The sequence below is a fragment of the Dendrobates tinctorius genome, unplaced genomic scaffold, assembly GCF_039654945.1.
Source record: "Dendrobates tinctorius isolate UK_male_01 unplaced genomic scaffold, ASM3965494v1 ptg000109l, whole genome shotgun sequence".
Taxonomy (NCBI): domain Eukaryota; kingdom Metazoa; phylum Chordata; class Amphibia; order Anura; family Dendrobatidae; genus Dendrobates; species Dendrobates tinctorius.
The window spans coordinates 2567154-2589642 of NW_027361777.1; the positions used below are offsets into that span (position 1 = coordinate 2567154).

Genomic DNA, 22489 nt, shown 5'->3' on the forward strand with positions numbered 1-22489 from the left:
TGAGCCTGTACATCACTTCCTATATACAGTATGAGCACCCACATATAGCCTCCTATGTACAGTATGAGCCTGCGCATTGCTTCCTATAAACAGTATGAGCATCCACATAGCCTCCTAAGTACAGTATGAGCCTCCATATCGCTTCCTATAAACAGTATGAGCCTGCACATCGCTTCCTATAAACAGTATGAGCCTGCAAATCGCTTCCTATATACAGTATGAGCCCACATATAGCCTCCTGAATACAGTATTTGCCTCCTATATACAGTGTGAGTCCCCATATAGCCTTCTATATACAGTATGAGCCTGCACATCGCTTCCTATATACAGTATGAGGCCACATATAGCCTCCTATATACAGTATGAGCACCCACATATAGCCTTCTGTATACAGTATGATGCTGCATATAGCCTCCTATATACAGTATGAGCCTGTACTTCGCTTCCTATATACAGTATGAGGCCGCATATAGCCTCCTATATACAGTATGAGCACCCACATATAGCCACCTGAATGCAGTGTTTACCTCCTATATACAGTATGAGCCTGCACATTGCTTCCTATATACAGTATGAGCCTGCACATAGCCTCCTATATACAGTATGAGCCTGTACATCGCTTCCTATATACAGTATGAGGCTGCATATAGCCTCCTATATACAGTATGAGCCCACATAGCCTCCTGTATACAGTATGAGGCCGCATATAGCCTTCTATACACAGTATGAGGCCGCATATATTATCCTATATACAGTATGAGCCTGCACATTGCTTCCTATATACAATATGAGCCCACATAGCCTCCTATACACAGTATGAGCCTGCACATCACTTCCTATATACAGTATGAGGCCACATATAGCCTCCTATGTACGGTATGAGCCTGCACATCGCTTCCTATAAACAGTATGAGGCCGCATATAGCCTCCTATATACAGTATAGAAGCATTTCAAGGTCCTGGAGTGGCCTAGCCAGTCTCCAGATCTCAACCCTATAGAAAACCTTTGGAGGGAGTTGAAAGTCCGTGTTGCCAAGCGAAAAGCCAAAAACATCACTGCTCTAGAGGAGATCTGCATGGAGGAATGGGCCAACATACCAACAACAGTGTGTGGCAACCTTGTGAAGACTTACAGAAAACGTTTGACCTCTGTCATTGCCAACAAAGGATATATCACAAAGTATTGAGATGAAATTTTGTTTCTGACCAAATACTTATTTTCCACCATAATATGCAAATAAAATGAAACAAAAACAGACAATGTGATTTTCTGGATTTTTTTTTCTCAGTTTGTCTCCCATAGTTGAGGTCTACCTATGATGTAAATTACAGACGCCTCTCATCTTTTTAAATGGTGGAACTTGCACTATTGCTGACTGACTAAATACTTTTTTGCCCCACTGTATGTGGCCTCATACTGTATATGGGAAGCGATGTGCAGGCTCATACTGTATATAGGAGGCTATATGCGGCCTCATACTGTATATAGGAAGCGATGTGCAGGCTCATACTGTATATAGGAGACTATGTGCAGACTCATACTGTATATAGGAAGCAATGTGCAGGCTCATACTGTATATAGGAGGCAAAAACTGTATTCAGGAGGCTATATGTGGGTGCTCATACTGTATATAGGAGGCTATATGCGGCCTCATACTGTATATAGGAAGCGATGTGCAGGCTCATACCGTACATAGGAGGCTATATGTGGCCTCATACTGTATATAGGAAGCGATGTGGAGGCTCATACTGTATATAGCAGGCTATGTGGGCTCATATTGTATATAGGAAGCAATGTGCAGGCTCATACTGTATGTAGGAGGCTATATGCGGCCTCATACTGTATATAGAAGGCTATATGCGGCCTCATACTGTATACAGGAGGCTATGTGGGCTCATACTGTATATAGGAGGCTATATGCAGCCTCATACTGTATATAGGAAGCGATGTACAGGCTATGTGCAGGCTCATACTGTATATAGGAAGCGTGCAGGCTCATACTGTATATAGCAGGTAAACACTGCATTCAGGATGCTATATGTGGGTGCTCATACTGTATATAGGAGGCTATATGTGGCCTCATACTGTATATAGGAAGCGAAGTACAGGCTCATACTGTATATAGGAGGCTATATGCAGCATCATATTGTATACAGGAGGTTATATGTGGGTGCTCATACTATATACTGTATAGGAGGCTATATGTGGCCTCATACTGTATATAGGAAGCGATGTGCAGGCTCATACTGTATATAGAAGGCTATATGGGGACTCACACTGTATATAGGAGGCAAATCCGCGTACACTGGGTTTGAACGCCCACATTGCCAAACTAATCTCGTTTGAGATGATGCCCTTTCGGTTGGTGGAAAGCGTAGCTTTCCGCGAACTCATGGCCTATGCAGTACCACGCTATGACCTACCCAGTCGCCACTTCTTCTCTCGCAAAGCCATCCCAGCCCTCCACCATCATGTGAAAGACCGCATTGTCCATGCACTCAAGCAGTCAGTGAACGGAAAGGTGCACCTCACAACTGATGCATGGTCCAGTCGGCATGGCCAGGGCCGTTACGTGTCCATCACTGCGCACTGGGTTAATGTGGTGGATGCAGGGTCCACAGGGGACAGCGGTGGTGGGACAGTGCTGCCTAGCCCACCGTATAGGAAACAGTTGGCTGTAGGCGTTCGACCCTCCTCCTCCTCCTCCTCCTCCTCCAGAAGCGAAAGCTCGTCCACAGAGCGCAGTCGTACGAGCACTCCATCTGCAGCTGCCACTGTTGCACACGATGTGTCCCCCTATCGAGCAGCTAGTGGAAAGCGTCAGCAGGCTGTGTTGCAGATGATGTGTTTGGGCGACAGACACACCGCCGAGGTACTGGCCGAGTACTTGAAGCGACAAACTGAGTCATGGCTGGGCAGTGTACATCTTGAGGCAGGCAAGGTAGTTAGTGATAACGGCCGTAATTTTGTGGCAGCCATAGCCCTTTCAAAACTCAGCCACATACCTTGCTTGGCTCACACCTTGAACCTGGTGGTGCAGTGCTTCCTCAAAAATTATCCGGAGTTAACAGCCCTGCTCCAGAAGGTGCGAAGACTGTGCGCGCACATGCGCCGGTCGCCTGTACACTCCGTTCGTATGCAGAAGCTGCAGCGATTGCTCCACCTTCCCAACCACCGCCTCATTATCGACATTGCAACAAGGTAGAACTCCACCCTGCACATGGTGGAGCGGCTGTGCGAGCAGAGGCAGGCCATAATGCATTTGTGGGAGGATACACAGCCAGGCACTTTGAGAGCAGACATGGAGTTGACAGGTGTGCAGTGGTCGAAGCTGAAAGACCTCTGTAAAGTCCTTCAGTGTTTTGAGGAATGCACACGGCTGGTAAGCGCAGAAGACGCCATCCTAAGCATGAGCATCCCACTTATGCGTCTGCTCATGCAAACTTTGACGCACCTTAAGGAGCAGGCGTCTGCAGCCAATGTTGATGAGGAGGAAGAGGAGGAGGGAATCCTTGATGACATTCAGCCATTGTCTGCTCAGGGACCTCTCCTGGACGAGGTGGAGGAAGAAGAGGAGGAGGAGGATGATGATGGGGATGATTACTTAGGGGAGAGGATGCATATCGTGGGGCAAGTGAAAATGTTGGCGTGGCAAGGTCTGGTACAGGGTTTGTGCATGACTGGAGGGATGTGGATTTGCCAGAAAGTGCTCCTCCAACCAGCACTCGCAGTGCATCATTGACACCGGGAACATTGGCCCACATGTCAGATTATGCCTTGCGGATCCTAAAAAGGGACCCCCGCATTGCCAAAATGATGAACGATGACGACTACTGGTTGGCCAGCATCCTGGATCCACGCTATAAAGGTAAATTACAAAACATCATGCCACAGGAGAACCTTGACCTAATATTGGCTAATAAACAAGCAACTCTTGTAAATCGGTTGCTTGAGGCATTCCCAGCACACAGCAGTGGTGATGGTTCTCACACGAGCCGTACGGGCCGGGGGCAGCTTGGCAGAGGTGTTCGTGGTGCACACAGCAGAAGTGGCGTTGGAGACAGGGGTTTCATGACAATGTTGTGGACTGATTTTTCAAATACCGCTCACACAACTGGTAATACTGCATCGATGGAAAGTGACAGGAGACAGCAGTTGTCAACTATGGTTACAAACTACTTTTCCTCCCATATCGATGTTCTCCCACACAGGTCATTCCCCTTTGACTATTGGGCCGCTAAACTGGACACCTGGCCTGAATTGGCCCAATATGCCTTACAGGAGCTCGCTTTCCCAGCTGCAAGTGTGCTATCGGAAAGAGTCTTCAGTGCAGCTGGATCAATCCTGACAGAAAAAAGGACCGTCTGTCAACCCAAAATGTGGATGATCTAACCTTCATTAAAATGAACCATGCATGGGTTTCCAAGGATTTTGTCCCACCTTTCCCTGATGACACATAGGGTGACAGAAAAATGGCTTGCTTTGGTCCACCTCTTCCTGGGACTTCACCTATTTCGCCTTTTGCATCAGCTGAATGTCCAACATCAACATATGCCACTTTCTAAAACTCCCTAACTGTGCTGCCTCCCCCCCCATGGCCGGGGTCACCACCTAGCGCACGACACCGTGCGAGTGCCGTTGCCCTGGACAGGTGGGTAGGCCGACTCTTGGGTGCGGGCACTGGCACAGGGTCCCTCATAGTGCAATCAAGTGTCTCTGACGGTGGTGGTGCACACCCGCCGTCAGACACACCGCTGTACTATGAGGGGCCCAGTGCCAGTACCGACACCCACGAGTGGGCCCCCCTTGCTTGGGCAGGGCCCCAGCATTTGCAATCTTTACCTCTCCCTGCTCCTCCGCTGTGTAATCTGGGCCGTCAAATCCATACTGTGCCTGACACCGTCTGAGCCTGCCTCCTGATGTATAGACCTATATTTTGAATGTGTACGCTATCCATACATGTTATCTGGGGATACGGTACCCTTTCTAACCTTTGTGCAATCACGTGCAATCCATACTGGGCCTAACACCGTCTGAGTAGAAATGCAAAATGGGCGCCTTCGGCTTCATCTGCCTTGGGCACCCAAAATACTTTGTTTCGGCCCTGGTAACGGATAAAGCAAAATCCTACATGACCTATCAGTGTTCTACGATTTGGGTTGAGGACACTTATTGTATGTGGGCTGGTGAATTTTGTGTGCCAGGGCTGCTTTTTAGTCCCAACTCGGCCCTGAATCCCCTCGTGTATCTGAATGGGAGGAAGAGAGTGAACTTGTGCTAATTGTGCAGTCACACTTTGTCATCTCTGCTCCGTCCTGTCTTCCAGCGCAGGGTTAAATTGCTCTGACTTCATATCTGGCTTCATGGCTTGATCATAGATGCTGGATCCTGATCCCCCAACAAAATCTCACCAACCGAAGATTGTGAAAGAAACACACACAACACTTTTATTGGATGTTAAATTGACCGAATTTTATTCCAAATCTCATCATTATTATTTCTTTCAGTGTCTGAAATTTAGAATCAGCCAATTACTATGAAAGAGACACTGAAAATGGCAGAACCCCCGACTCACGAAGAATCGTCCTTCAGCACTCAGGAGAGGAAAAACCCCCTGTGGTGGAAACCTCTAGGGAACCATGACTGCAGGACTGCCCTTCCCTTGGGCTTAGAAGGTTAGTGCCAACATGTAACAGCAAATTGTACCTGAATTTGTACATTGTGTCATATTTGTTTTGGAGAAGCCTAATGCGACCTCTCCAGGCCGTACACATAAAGTGAAGGCGGCGAGTACCGGACGTGAGGGAGATCTGGCTGCAACATCTATCACCCCATTGATCTGGCTGGCTAGGCGGTATGGCTGATCTGGCTGGCTAGGCGGTGTCCCCTTCCTCCCATTGTGGAGTGATGAAGCTCCAGGTCTCCAGACACATCAAGTATGGCTCCGTCTACGGCTGAATGACTTGTGGTTCTGGAATCTTCTCCTGCATCATAGATGCATGTGTTTATGACATCAGAGCAGTTGCCATAGTTATCACAGGTGTTTTATACTGTGGTTTCATTGGCTAGAAAGTCCCTCTCAGTGTTCCAAAGAATTAACCCTTGAATGACTGGTATTGTGCCTTTCTCCAGAAGCCTGTAAAATAAACTTGTCACTAGACAGGACCATTATCATTATTATATTTTAAAGTTGCCCCAACCAAAGTCTAATAAGTGAGCGCATCTAGAGTTGATGTGTAACAAGCGCAATCATTCCATTAAGCCCTACTAAATGCATAAATGCACAATATGAGAACAGAGCAGTCTCATAGAAAATTAATGATACCAAGGTAAATGCAGTTAGATATGGGATGCTATATAGGGGCTCATACTGTATATAGGAGGCTATATGGGGACTCACACTGTATATAGGAGGCAAACACTGTATTCAGGAGGCTATATGTGGGCTCATACTGTATATAGGAAGCGATTTGCAGGCTCATACTGTTTATAGGAAGCGATGTGCAGGCTCATACTGTACATAGGAGGCTGTGTGGATGCTCATACTGTTTATAGGAAGCAATGCGCAGGCTCATACTGTACATAGGAGGCTATATGTGGATGCTCATACTGTATATAGGAGGCTATATGCGGCCTCATACTGTATATAGGAAGCGAAGTACAGGCTCATACTGTATATAGGAGGCTATATGCGGCCTCATACTGTATATAGGAAGTGATGTACAGGCTCATACTGTATATAGGAGGCTAACTTCAAGAGAAATGTGCTGTCTTCCAGGTGCAAAAATTAAAGATGTGTCTGACAGGATATCAGGACTCTTCAGACCTACAGATGACTACCCATTCCTGCTACTACATGTGGGGACAAATGACACCGCATTTAACGACCTGGAAACCATCTGCAGAGACTTTGAAGACTTAGCCAAGAAAGTGAAAGAACTGGGAGCGCAGGTGGTCTTCTCTTCCATCCTCCCAGTGGATGGCCATGGAACAAGGCGGTGGAATAAGATTCTGCAGGTGAACAACTGGCTACGTCGATGGTGCCGTCAGCAACGATTTGGATTTCTGGATCACGGAGTGAACTACTTATACGATGGACTACTTGCTAGAGATGGGGTGCACCTTACGAAGACTGGAAAGCAGATATTTGGAAGTCGCCTTGCTACACTTGTAAGGAGAGCTTTAAACTAGAACAACGTGGGAAGGGAAGCAAAAGACCAGAAAAAGCCATACACCTGACAAATGCTATTGAGAACTTTGCTATTAGAAGTGGAAAGGAAGAACAAACACGAAAGAATCTAATTAATAAAAATATTGGAGAAAGAGGAACCAATCACAAACTAAAATGTTTCTATACTAATGCACAAAGCATGGGCAACAAACAAGGAGAATTGGAACTACTAACACAGGAAAAGAAATATGATGTCATTGGAATCACTGACACTTGGTGGGACAATACACATGATTGGAATACAAGACTAGAAGGATACAACTTATTTGCAAGAAACAGACTTGATAAACGAGGAGGGGGTGTCGCATTGTATGTTAGAAACACGTATATCTGCACAGAGATTGAAGCTTCAGAGACTGGGAGTTCTGTGGAAACTGTTTGGGTAAGAATACAAGGACAGAACAATGGAAAGGACACCATTGTAGGCATTTACTACAGGCCGCCTGTGCAAGCTGAAGATATGGATGAACTCTTTATGCATCAAATGGCCAAGTTCTCCAAAAAATATGACATAGTTGTCATGGGAGATTTCAACTATCCAGACATTTGTTGGGAATCTCTCTCAGGCAAAACTAACAGGTCAAGGAAATTCTTATCGTCTCTTGCTGACAACTTTATCTTCCAAAAGGTAAGGGAGAAAACAAGGGGAACTGCTACCTTGGATCTAATTCTTATAAACAGGGAGGAAATGGTTGAGGAGGTAAAAGTGGCTGGGACCCTAGGAGGTAGCGACCATGCTATTTTAGAATTTTGGATAACTAGAGGCGGAAGACCTGTGAAGACTCAGACGTCAAGGTTAGATTTCAGAAAGGCAGATTTTAAGGGATTCAGAAAGAGAATTGGAGGGATCCAATGGCTGGATATCCTTAAAGACAAAAATGTCCAGGAAGGATGGGAAATCTTGAAAAATGAAATTCTCAAAGCACAGTTGTTAACAATTCCGAAAAGATGGAAGGATAGGAAGCATTTAAGGAAACCAGGATGGATGAACACAGAACTTAAGCACATGCTAAAAAGGAAGAAAAAAATGTTTATAAAATGGAAAGAGGGAGGCATATCTAAAGAAGAATATAATGCTGTCTGCAGAACCTGCAGGGCACAAATCAGATTAGCTAAAGCTGAAAATGAATTGAGGCTTGCAAGAGATGTCAAAAGCAATAATAAAGGATTTTGGGGATATGTCAAAAGTAAAAGAAAAGTCAAAGATGCTATAGGATTTTTACAGGATGAAAATGATGAAATGGTAAGACAGGATGTTGAGAAGGCCGAACTTTTAAATTCCTATTTTGCATCTGTTTTCTCTCAGAAAGGAAATGTAACATCAACTGTTATTCACTGTCCTATTAAGGGAATAGAAGAATCCAGGATATCTATAAACAGAAAGATAGTGAGGAAACACTTAGCTAACCTAAATGAATTCAAGTCTCCAGGTCCAGAGTAAACCCCAGAGTACTGAAGGAGATAGCAGAAGAAATTTTTGAACCCCTCTCCATAATCTTTGAAAATTCTTGGAGAACAGGAGAAGTGCCAGAAGACTGGAGAAGAGCAAATGTTGTTCCTATCTTCAAAAAGGGGAAGAAGGTGGACCCAGGCAACTATAGGCCGGTGAGTCTGACTTCTATACCAGGAAAGATCTTTGAACAAATTATTAAACCACATGTATGTCAATACCTGGATAAGAATGAAGTGATTAAGCAGAGTCAGCATGGGTTTGTAACTAATAAGTCATGTCAGGCTAATTTAATTTCCTTCTATGACGGTATTACTGATTGGGTGGATCAAGGAAATGCTGTAGATATAGTATATCTTGACTTCAGCAAAGCATTTGACAAAGTCTCTCATACAATCCTTATTGAAAAAATGACTAAGTATGGAATGGACAAGGCAACTGTTAGGTGGATTCATAACTGGCTTAGTGATCGGACCCAAAGAGTGGTCGTAAATGGCTGCACATCCAGTTGGAAGAATGTCTCAAGTGGGGTACCACAGGGCTCTGTCCTGGGCCCTGTATTGTTCAACATCTTTATCAACGATTTAGATGAAGGAATTGAGGGTAAACTGATTAAATTTGCTGATGACACGAAGCTAGGAGGGATAGCTAATACTAGAGAAGAGAGAGAGAGGATTCAAAAAGATTTAAATAAACTGGAGAAGTGGGCAGCAACTAACAGAATGGTTTTTAACAGGGATAAATGCAAAGTACTACATCTGGGCAATAAAAATGAAAAAAGCATATATAGAATGGGAGGAATAGGGCTAAGTGACAGCACATGTGAAAAAGACTTGGGTATACTAATAGATCACAGACTGAATATGAGTCAACAGTGTGATGCAGCAGCAAAAAAGGCAAATGCAATTCTAGGATGTATTAACAGAAGCATACAGTCTAGATCACGTGAAGTCATTATTTCCCTCTACTCCTCTTTGGTCAGACCTCATCTGGAATATTGTGTCCAGTTTTGGGCACCACATTTTAAAAAAGACATCAACAAACTGGAGCAAGTTCAGAAAAGAGCGACCAGAATGGTGACCGGTCTGCAAACCCTGTCTTATGAGGAAAGGTTGCAGGATTTGGGAATGTTTAGTTTGCAAAAGAGAAGACTGAGAGGAGACTTATTAGCTGTCTTCAAATATCTAAAGGGCTGTGACATTGTAGAAGGATCAACTTTATTCTCATTTGCACAAGGAAAGACTAGAAGCAATGGGATGAAACTGAATGGGAGGAGACACAGATTAGATATTAGAAAAAACTTTTTGACAGTTAGAGTGATCAATGAGTGGAACAGGCTGCCACGAGAAGTGGTGAGTTCTCCTTCAATGGAAGTCTTCAAACAGAGGCTGGACAGACATCTGACTGGGATTATTTAGCGAATCCTGCTTTGAGCAGGGGGTTGGACCAGATGGCCCAGGAGGTCCCTTCCAACTCTACGATTCTACGATTCTATGATTCTATGATTCTATGTGCAGGCTCATTCTGTATATAGGAAGCAATGTGCAGGCTCATACTGTATATAGGAGGCAAAAACTGTTTTCAGGAGGCTATATGTGGGTGCTCATACTGTATATAGGAGGCTATATGCAGCCTCATACTGTATATAGGAAGCGATGTGCAGGCTCATACCGTACATAGGAGGCTATATGTGGCCTCATACTGTATATAGGAAGCGATGTGCAGGCTCATACTGTATATAGGAGGCTATGTGGGCTCATATTGTATATAGGAAGCAATGTGCAGGCTCATACTGTATATAGAAGGCTATATGCGGCCTCATACTGTATACAGGAGGCTATGTGGGCTCATACTGTATATAGGAGGCTATATGCAGCCTCATACTGTATATAGGAAGCAATGTGCAGGCTCATACTGTATATAGGAGGTAAACACTGCATTCAGGTGGCTATATGTGGGTGCTCATACTGTATATAGGAGGCTATATGCGGCCTCATACTGTATATAGGAAGCAAAGTACAGGCTGATACTGTATATAGGAGGCTATATGCGGCCTCATACTGTATATAGGAGGCTATATGCAGCATCATATTGTATACAGGAGGCTATATGTGGGTGCTCATACTGTATATAGGAGGCTATATGTGGCCTCATACTGTATATAGGAAGCGATGTGCAGGCTCATACTGTATATAGAAGGCTATATGGGGACTCACACTGTATATAGGAGGCAAATACTGTATTCAGGAGGCTGTATGTGGGCTCATACTGTATATAGAAAGCGATTTGCAGGCTCATACTGTTTATAGGAAGCAATGTGCAGACTCATACTGTTTATAGGAAGCGATGTGCAGGCTCATACTGTACATAGGAGGCTATGTGGATGCTCATACTGTTTATAGGAAGCAATGCGCAGGCTCATACTGTACATAGGAGGCTATATGTGGGTGCTCATACTGTATATAGGAAGCTATATGCGGCCTCATACTGTATATAGGAAGTGATGTACAGGCTCATACTGTATATAGGAGGCTATGTGCAGGCTCATACTGTATATAGGAAGCAATGTGCAGGCTCATACTGTATATAGGAGGCAAAAACTGTATTCAGGAGGCTATATGTGGGTGCTCATACTGTATATAGGAGACTATATGCAGCCTCATACTGTATATAGGAAGCGATGTGCAGGCTCATACCGTACATAGGAGGCTATATGTGGCCTCATACTGTATATAGGAAGCGATGTGCAGGCTCATACTGTATATAAGAGGCTATGTGGGCTCATATTGTATATAGAAGCAATATGCAGGCTCATACTGTATATAGATGGCTATATGCGGCCTCATACTGTATATAGGAATCGATGTACAGGCTCATTCTGTATATAGGAGGCTATGTGGGCTCATATTGTATATAGAAGCAATATGCAGGCTCATACTGTATACAGGAGGCTATGTGGGCTCATACTGTATATAGGAGGCTATATGCAGCCTCATACTGTATATAGGAATCGATGTACAGGCTCATACTGTACATAGATTAAAGTACAAATATATCCCAAATACTGGAAAAAATTCTTCAAAGGCTCAACTCACTGGAAATATAATAGCAAAAAAAATCTCATAAATGAGCTATTAAGCATCACAAGAGATCAAAATTGGAGTTTTTCAAGCTAAATAATTTATTTAGAATAATTAACAGAGCATAAATGCTAAATGCAAGTTACAGCAGACATAAACACAATATAATTAAACCAGCACCTTGACAGTTAATAAAGTTTTTATCTGTATAAAACATGTAGTTTCTTTGCTTTCCTTTCACAAATAGAATGCATAGTAAACAGCAAACTCCCCATTTACATAATATGTATGCCCAGATAAGGTTTTGCATACAATAAGTGCCCAGAGTAAACTGCTGAATATAAAGTGCACAAGTGCCTTGTATCAAATAAGCCTGGTAGGCGTTAAGTGTACACAGAGTAAAAACTGTCTATACAAATTCCAGAGTAAGATACAAGGACTGCATTAGAAAGTAACAACTTACATGTGTAGTGTATGTCGCTGTAAAACCTGCCGCCCCTACGCGCGTTACGCCGCAGCTTCCTCAGGAGGCGTGGTTTACAAGTGCCCCGGATCTAGTTTATATAGTGCGGTCAACCAATAAACCGCTTTCCCTAATAAAGCTTGTAAAATTCAGGACCTGAGCTGTAGTGTCCACAATGACGTCAATAGTATCCAGTTCTAAACGTCCACAGCATTATCGGCGCATGCGCTGTTGAGTCCCCACTATGAACAGGGAGTCTATGATCAGCGCTCATCAGCATGAAAGCGGCTCAAGCTGCAAAACAGCCAGAGACCGCCACATACCAGACTGAGCACGTCAGACGGCTCCTAGGGAGGACAGAACTGGGCATGCGCTCAAGTGAGGACAAGAAAATAAAATAATTATGAAGAATAATAATCACTACTTAAAGTGATAGCAAGTGTTGAAAGTGAGGGGATAAAACATAATGATGCTGAAATAATTATAGCGGTGTGTATGAACCATTAAAGTGAATATGCCTGACATAGAGTGCAAAGGCACACACACATGTGTCAATTATAAGCACACTATGCAAGCAATAAAAATTTTTTTTAACAATTAGCATAATGTGTATGCAGGCTATATGAAAGTGTATGTGCATCATATAACTATAACAACTATATATCATGTCTCTGTTAAAAAACAAATGTACATAAAAATAACACATGGCATTCAATACATACATCAAATGTCATATATCATAAAGTAATTATACACACAATTATGTATAATGCATAATACATAGCAAAAATACACAAAGAAAATTGTGAAAAAAATAAAAAATGAGTGAAAAAAAAATATATAAAAATAAAACAAATAAAAATGTAAATGAAATAAAGAAATAAAAAAAGAAAAAATGAATAAAAATGTGAACAAATAATATGAAATATTGAAGACCCAATGGGTACGAAAAGAGCCGTAGATTTCTTGTGAGAGGAGTGTTTCTTCATAAAATCTTGAAATGCCCTCAACAATGAATTCCATGCCAGATCTTATATATTGCGATACGAAGATAGAGAACTGGAGTATAAGCACAGGAAAAAATAATTAAAAACAGAAAACTAAAACCAAGACTAAAAAGATACCCATACGATTTTTACAGAAAGGACCCAAAACCATTACTCTCATTCAATCATTTGTTTTTTGCTACTGTATATAGGAGGCTATGTGCAGGCTCATACTGTATATAGGAAGCAATGTGCAGGCTCATACTGTATATAGGAGGTAAACACTGAATTCAGGAGGCTATATGTGGGTGCTCATACTGTATATAGGAGGCTATATGCGGCCTCATACTGTATATAGGAAGCGAAGTACAGGCTCATACTGTATATAGGAGGCTATATGCGGCCTCATACTGTATATAGGAAGCGATGTGCAGGCTCATACTGTATATAGGAGACTATGTGCAGACTCATACTGTATATAGGAAGCGCTGTGCCGGCTCATACTGTATATAGGAGGCTATATGCGGCCTCATACTGTATATAGGAAGCAATGTGCAGGCTCATACTGTATATAGGAGACTATGTGCAGACTCATACTGTATATAGGAAGCAATGTGCAGGCTCATACTGTATATAGGAGGCAATTCAAAAGCAGGAAATATCCAGCTACAGATCCAGGGAAAAATTGTTAAAAACAAAAAATGAAGGATAGAGATAAAGTGACGCCTTTGTAAAAGGTTTTGTAACTGCTGCGACTCTAGATACCAACCACAAGGAAATCGAAAGGATTATAAATATTTGTGATAGACTCGCGCTGAAAAAACCTAGATGTGGGAGAAAAGCTAGTCACTTATTAATGAGACAAATAGAAGAATGTTTAATAGGTAAAACCTGACAAGAATAAACAATAAACTGCAGTTAGCCCAATTGTGGGGATAAATAGCTAAGAAATAAATAGTGATTAGTATATCTTAATGAATATATTGCAACTCGCTCAGTACAAAGCTGTGAAAAAAATGGTAGTTAATGGAAATAGTAAGTATTACACTCAAACAGTTGATTAACCAAGGAGAGATGGCATGTACCCGAATAGAATTCTCCTAGAAGTAAAGGGTTAATATGTACATAGAACACAATTGGGTGAAAATATTAAATGGTCAGAAGCAATATGTCCCGGACCTGAAGAAAGAAGCTGAGTTTTCCGAAACGCGTTGGTTTCGGCCCTTTTTGCCACCCGTACCTCCATCTAGCAGCAGTTACACGGCACCACGTGATCCACCGCGTCACACAGGTCCTGCTCCTACTGCACATCTGCCGGGACGCAGCTATCGACCAGAGTGACCGGATCCCTGCCGACAGCTGGAGCGCAGGAGCGCTGGTCTCACACTACACCTCGGCATATCACCGCATCTCCCAGGTCCGACCTTTACTGCACCAGCCAGAACGCAGTCACCGGATTCTACGCAGACCATCGGAGGTATTGTGAGTAGCAACACTCACATACAACTATATATGGTGAAATCACCTTGTACTGTTCAGCGCGCTATTTCACAGGGCACGAGCCCTCCACTCATTGGAGAAAGTACTTGGTGTATCCGTCATCGGCCGGGGCAGCTCTCCCCACGGCTATAGACATTGGACTATTTTATGAATGCAGGTTTATACCAAGCATTAACTATGGACTAAGGATATAATCACACTCTTTATGCCGGGACATATTGCTCATGACCATTTAATATTTTCACCCAATTGTGTGTTCTATGTACCAATTAACCCTTTACTTCCTGCCGCTCTTATTTGCAGCCTCTAGGAGAATTCTATTCGGGTACATGCCATCACTCTTGGTTAATCAACTGGTTGAGTGTAAAACTTAATGGAAATAGTAACTACCATTTTTTTTTCACAGCTTTGTACTGGGCGAATTGCAATATATTTATTAAGATATACTAATCACTATTTATTTCTCAGCTATTTATCCCCACGATTGGGCTAACTGCAAATTATTGTTTATTCTTGTCAGGTTTTACCTATTACCGTATATACTCGAGTATAAGCCGACCCGAGTATAAGCCGAGGCACCAACTTTTGCCACGAAAAACTGGGTAAACTTATTGACTTGAGTATAAGCCGGGTGTGCATTGACCACTCATCCCTACCGTGGTATGCATGTTTCCCCCGTCCCTGTCATTGTATGCATGGCTCCTTATCCCCTATCTTTGTATGTATGATTCCTGTTAAGAAAAAAACCATCCTATTTACCTGCCTGCGCGCTGTCGGTGGCACTGCATCTTGTTCCGGCCATATAACACGGATAATTCTTGGTAATGACAGTGAATATTTAGAACATTCATTACTGTGCACTTTATACACATTATACATTCCTGCAGCTCAGTGGCATAGAAACTGTTTGTGGCGCCCGGGGCGGTCGAAAAATTTGCCGCCCCTTTGGTCGTTGATAGAGTTGAGCGACTTTTGTTTTTTAGGGTCGAGTTTCGTTTCGTGAAACCCGACTTTTCCAAAAGTCGGGTCGAGCAAGATCGTCCGATTATAGGGAAAAGTCGGGGTCGTCCCGAAACACGAAACCCAATGTAAGTCAATGGGGAAAAAGTCGGCAGTGAGAGGAGGACAGGAAACACACCTACAGTGCCCATTTGAATGCCAAAAGCATCAATTCTTCTTACTTAAGCTTGTCAACCTTAATTAACTTCATAATACAAGTTACGCTCTGAAAAATGGGGGTTATTTGGCTAAAGTTGTGGGGGGGGGGGCTGGCTCCAGGTTTTCATGTGCCCTGGGCGAAAGAGCGCCCCTTTAACACATACCAAAACTCATCATGCTCCGATACGGCAGAGAAATAGCGGTATAGTACAATGAAAAATACTTCACTTTTTACATCTCATGACGAGGCCCATCTATTTCTCCATACAGAATCATTGGTCCCATATAATGTTTGAAACAGTATATGATGAGCTCCACATAATGCTACAGTATATGTTGGTCCCCATGGATGAAGCTCCACTGTCTTATGGGCCCAAATAATGCTCCAAACATAATGGGCCCCATTTCTAATGCTCTAGTGTATAATGGGCCCTGTAAATGCTGCTCCAGTGTCTGATGTCCACCTTTGGAATGTTCCAGTGTATGGTGGGCCCCATCTATTATTCTCCAGAGTATAGTGCTCCCCAAAAATTGTTGTCCCAACATTGAAAACAATCAAATAAGTCTCCTCGCTAGGGAATCCCTGTACTAGTCTGGACTCCTCGTCGTCCCCATCTTCCATCTCACTGCACAGTATTTCAACCTTGCAAGTGCTGTGATCCTGAGCAAGCAGGGGGGGCCCACTCGTTGGCGACGGCACTGGCACAGGGCCCCTGATAGTACGGTAGTGTGTCTGATGGCGGGTGGGCCGAACCTGCACTTTCATCTGCAGCTTCCTCTTTGTCACCGTGTAAGATGGAACTGTATATGGGAAGGGTAACCTGAGTTTCATCAGGGTCAGATTCAGGCCGTGTAGCGTGCGAGGGGAATGTAGTGGTCTGGGTCAATGTACCAGCAGATTCATCGAGCAGTGGCTGGGCATCAGTGCACTTGTGTCGCCCCCAGGAGTACGGTCGCCACAGTGGCATTACCTTCCTCCTAGGGAGTGTGATGTCATGCTTGGGAGCAACGAAGGATCTCTCTAGTAGGTTAACTGATTGGGCGGCGTTATTCCCACGAGTCATGACCCTCCAAACAGCGTTCATGAAGGCAAAGTGTTTGTTTTACGTGGGCAGTATGGTTGCAAAGCTGAACCTTAAAGGAATGTCCAGAAGGGCACCAGCAGGAGTGGAGCCTACGGTTAAATTCGACTCCACCTGGGAAACCTCAACCATGCCAGCTACAGAACAGATGCACACATTGCAAGCTTAATTCCGTTAACGAACGAGACTCCGTCATGCCCCGCGGTCCGAGTCCGGCTTACTAGAGGGACACGTGAGGCTCTGGCACATGAGATTGGCCAATAACTGGTGTGTCATGCCCTTACATGTCCGTGGCTGCATGGGCGCTACACTGAAAAGGCCAGCGTTTGTCGCTTACAGGTGCAGATAACCCGCTGAACAACGTTAGTGATGGGGATCACTGATTACAATTATTACCCGCGAACGATGATTTCCCAGTAAGTGCAGGTCAACCGCAGTTCCGGAATTAGGCCTAACCGTCATTCCTGAAAAAATTAAAAACTTATGTGTGCAAACCACAGGTGCTGTAGCTTGCTTAACAGCTCGCCAGCCGTTCTCACGCCCAGTATGGATTACACGTGATTGCACAAAGGTGAGAAAGGGTACCGTATCCCCAGATAACATGTATGGATAGCGTACACATTCAAAATATATGTCTATACATCAGGAGGCAGGCTCTCTGGAGCTAGAGCCCGGACAGCAGGACAGGGCATAGCTACATCTTAACCATCATCTTTCAGTTCAATCAATTTGTAGTGGCAGTCCCAGTGAAGGATTTGACAGACCAGACTACACAGCGGAGGAGCAGGGAGAGGTAAACATTGCAATTGCTGGGGCCCTGCCCAAGCAAGGGGGGCACACTCGTGGGCGTCGGTACTGGCCCTGGGCCCCTCATAGTATGGCGGTGTGTCTGACGGCGGGTGTGCACCACCACCGTCAGAGACACTTGATTGCACTATGAGGGACCCTGTGCCAGTGCCCGCGCCCAAGAGTCGGCCCACCCACCTGTCCAGGGCAACGGCACTTGCACGGTTTCAGGTGCTAGGTGGTGACCCCGGCCATTGGGGGGGGGCAGCCCAGTTAGGGAGGTTTACAAAGTGGCATATGTTGATGTGGGACATTCAGCTGCTGCAAAAGGCGAAATAGATCAAGTTCGCGGAATAGGAGGATAACCAAAGCAAGCCATTTTTCTGGCAACCTATGTGTCATCAAGGGAAGGTGGGACAAAATCCTTCGAAACCCATGCATGGTTCATTTTAATGAAGGTTAGATCATCCACATTTTGGGTTGACAGGCGGGTCCTTTTTTCTGTCAGGATTGATCCAGCTGCACTGAAGACTCTTTCCGATAGCACACTTGCAGCTGGGCAAGCGAGCTCCTGTAAGGCATATTGTGCCAATTCAGGCCAGGTGTCCAGTTTAGCGGCCCAATAGTCAAAGGGGAATGACCTGTGTGGGAGAACATCGATATGGGAGGAAAAGTAGTTTGTAACCATAGTTGACAACTGCTGTCTCCTGTCACTTTCCATCGATGCAGTATTACCAGTTGTGTGAGTGGTACTTGAAAAATCAGTCCACAACATTGTCATGAAACCCCTGTCTCCAACGCCACTTCTGCTGTGTGCACCACGAACACCTCTGCCAAGCTGCCCCCGGCCCGTACGGCTCGTGTGAGAAACATCACCGCTGCTGTGTGCTGGGAATGCCTCAAGCAACCGATTTACCAGAGTTGCTTGTTTATTAGCCAATATTAGGTCAAGGTTCTCCTGTGGCATGATGTTTTGTAATTTGCCTTTATAGCGTGGATCCAGGATGCTGGCCAACCAGTAGTCGTCATCGTTCATCATTTTGGCAATGCGGGGGTCCCTTTTTAGGATCTGCAAGGCATAATCTGACATGTGGGCCAATGTTCCCGGTGTCAATGATGCACTGCGAGTGCTGGTTGGAGTAGCACTTTCTGGCAAATCCACATCCCTCCAGTCACGCACAAACCCTGTACCAGACCTTACCACGCCAACATTTTCACTTGCCCCACGAGATGCATCCTCCTCCCCTAAGTAATCATCCCCATCATCATCCTCCTCCTCCTCTTCTTCCTCCACCTCGTCCAGGAGAGGTCCCTGAGCAGACAATGGCTGAATGTCATCAAGGATTCCCTCCTCGTCAACATTGGCTGCAGACGCCTGCTCCTTAACCCTCCGTCAGGCGCAATATAGATTCTCCTCAGTTCATGCGCAATGTGCCTGACAAGCACAGGTCAGAAAACCACCTATAGTAGCTACATATTTCAATTTCAGGACTATAGAAGTAGTCAGTGACCTTCATAGGAATGTATTAAAAGAGATTACACCAAATCAGATGCAAAAAAAACATTTATTAACCATAAACTTATTAAAACTAAAAGTACCACTTTTCGGTAGTACCGCCAAATAGGCTCCAGTTATCTTTACTTAACTATTGCTTAAATATAAAATTATGGAAAAAAACTTAAAGGATATTGCACTTAGATGTTACTTAATTATTTTCTACTCATCTTCAGTGGTTTCAATTGCAGCAGAAGCAGCACAGGTACACTTAGAAAAGCAAGGCTGGCAGACGAAAGTTGCATGGGAAAGGCAGATTGATTCTTTACATATTTTGCAGTCATATTTAGAAAGCCTTCTGAAACCAGATACAAATGAGCAGGTAGTACAACTGCGTCTTTTAGAAGGTGGTAGAGTCGGTGTTTGTTCTGGAACGTCCTTGGGACGTCCTTTGTATTTTTATCTTTGCCCAAATAATAAGCTAGATCTGTGTCTGTTTCCTCTGTATCAGTGTCATCACCATCCTGCTCTGTTCCAGAATCAGTGTTACATTCTGCTACCTCATCTTCAGATGAAATGTCACTAGATTCCTCTAAATCCTCAGTTACTGCTGGTTCTTCCTCATCATCTTCTAACAAAAAAAATCTTCATTTCTTCTAAATGAAGGGGTTTAGATGAATCATACTGTTTTCTGGCCATTGCAGCAGAAAATCTGAAGCAAGAGAGAAAGAGTATGTGTTAGGGCGCAATGTGCCTTAGAAGCCACCCTCCTTTTGTCTAAGAAAACAGTACTTATGTACACTAACTTAGCATTAATCCTTCATAAAACAAGCTAAATACACAATCGTGATGAATAAAAAAAGAAAATACTAACCTTTCAATTTGTGTTGAAATCAGGCGCAATGTGCCTGAGAAGCCAAAGTGTTGATATCTGCTCACTAGAAGGTCTGCTGAGTCACTGTGATATCAGGTTTCACAGAGCCTGTAGAGTCAGGAGATAACTAGGAGGGGTGGGGTTTTCTGATAAGTGGGCAAGGAGAGAGAAGTGAAACTAATTACTGTGTGCCTGTCAGATCTATTGCACCTGACGGAGGGTTAAGGTGCGTCAAAGTTTGCATGAGCAGATGCATAAGTGGGATGCTCATGCTTAGGATGGCGTCGTCTGCGCTTACCAGCCGTGTGCATTCCTCAAAACACTGAAGGACTTTACAGAGGTCTTTTAGCTTCGACCACTGCACACCTGTCAACTCCATGTCTGCTCTCAAAGTGCCTGGCCGTGTATCCTCCCACAAATGCATTATGGCCTGCCTCTGCTCGCACAGCCGCTCAACCATGTGCAGGGTGGAGTTCCACCTTGTTGCAATGTCGATAATGAGGCGGTGGTTGGGAAGGTGGAGCAATCACTGCAGCTTCTGCATACGAATGGAGTGTACAGGCGACCGGCGGATGTGCGAGCACAGTCTTCGCACCTTCTGGAGCAGGGCTGTTAACTCCGGATAATTATTGAGGAAGCACTGCACCACCAGGTTCAAGGTGTGAGCCAAGCAAGGTATGTGGCTGAGTATTGAAAGGGCTATGGCTGCCACAAAATTATGGCCGTTATCACTAACTACCTTGCCTGCCTCAAGATGTACACTGCCCAGCCATGACTCAGTTTGTCGCTGGAAGTACTCGGCGAGCACCTCGGCGGTGTGTCTGTCGCCCAAACACATCATCTGTAACACAGCCTGCTGACGCTTTCCACTAGCTGCTCGATAGGGGGACACCTCGTGTGCAACAGTGGCAGCTGCAGATGGAGTGCTCGTACGACTGCGCTTTGTGGACGAGCTTTCGCTTCTGGAGGAGGAGGAGGAGGATCGAACGCTTACAGCCAACTGTTTCCTATACCGTGGGCTAGGCAGCACTGTCCCACCACCGCTGTCCCCTGTGGACCCTGCATCCACCACATTAACCCAGTGCGCAGTGATGGACACGTAACGGCCCTGGCCATGCCGACTGGACCATGCATCAGTTGTGAGGTGCACCTTGCCACTCACTGACTGCTTGAGTGCATGGACAATGCGGTCTTTCACATGATGGTGGAGGGCTGGGATGGCTTTGCGAGAGAAGAAGTGGTGACTGGGTAGGTCATAGCGTGGTACTGCATAGGCCATGAGTTCGCGGAAAGCTGCGCTTTCCACCAACCGATAGGGCATCATCTCAAATGAGATTAGTTTGGCAATGTGGGCGTTCAAACCCAGTGTACGCGGATGAGAGACTGAGTACTTTCTTGACCTACTCATAGTGTCTGGGAGGGTGAGCTGGACTCGAGAGCTGCATATGGTGGAAGTAGCGGTGGACAGGGCGGACTGAGAGAGGGTTGATGATGGTGATGGAGTTGGTGTTCTTTCTGATGGCCTAGATTCAGTCTTTCGTTGATATAACAGTGGGATTCCCTGACTGCTGTGGCCTTGCAACAACACCTCAACATTTGCTGCTGTGCTAACCGGTGGGCTTACAGTGGGGGAAACAATGTAGCATTGCTGACTACCTTCTTTGTGATCAGTTGCACATGTGGTACTTGAGGTTTGGTGTTGTGTCCACGCTTGCAAGTGCATGGTGGTTGAATGTCTAAGCATGCAACTGGTATTCAAATTTTTCAGATTTTTCACTTGGCTAAAGGTCTTTGCGCACTTCTTACAGATAACCTTGGCCTGATCATGAGGATTTTGTTCAAAAAAGTGCCACACTGCACTCTTCCTACTTTGGCAGACATTTTGCGGCCTAGCACGCTGTGATATTTTGACCCTCTGGACAAGCTGTCCAGCAACTCTTTTGATTTTTGGAACCTGTCTTTGGAGTGCTCCGTGCCTGCCAGATAACAGCTGTTGCGATGTCGATGTCTGCTGTGGATGCTCCTCATCTGAGCTATTGGAAGCAGCACCCTCTTCCCCCAATGGATGCCAATCTGGGTCAACAACTGGATCATCCATCACCTCCTCTTCAATGTCATGTGCACCTTCCTCTGTGTCACCGTGTATGGTGGTATAGTGTGCGGGAAGGGGCACCTGAGTCTCATCAGGGTCAGAATCTGGCTCTGTACACTGCGAGGGCAATGTAGTGCTCTGAGTGAATGTACCAGCAGAATCATCTATCAGTGGCTGTGCATCAGGGCACTCGATGTCAGATTCATCTTGGCCTGGGTAATTCACCATTTCACTTGATAATCCAGGCATGGTATGTGAAAACAGCTCCATGGAGTAATCAGTAGTATGGCC

The 22489-nt window shown here is 44.8% G+C and overlaps 1 long non-coding RNA gene across 1 annotated transcript; it reads right to left on the reverse strand.

The window, feature by feature from the left end:
• Positions 1-19283: 19283 nt before the first annotated feature.
• LOC141100815 (uncharacterized) lies at positions 19284-20235 on the reverse strand. Its single transcript, XR_012234793.1, has 2 exons — positions 20107-20235; positions 19284-19944 (listed from the first exon to the last, which is right to left on the reverse strand). It is a non-coding gene; the product is annotated as an uncharacterized lncRNA (long non-coding RNA).
• Between the last annotated feature and the right edge of the window lie 2254 nt (positions 20236-22489).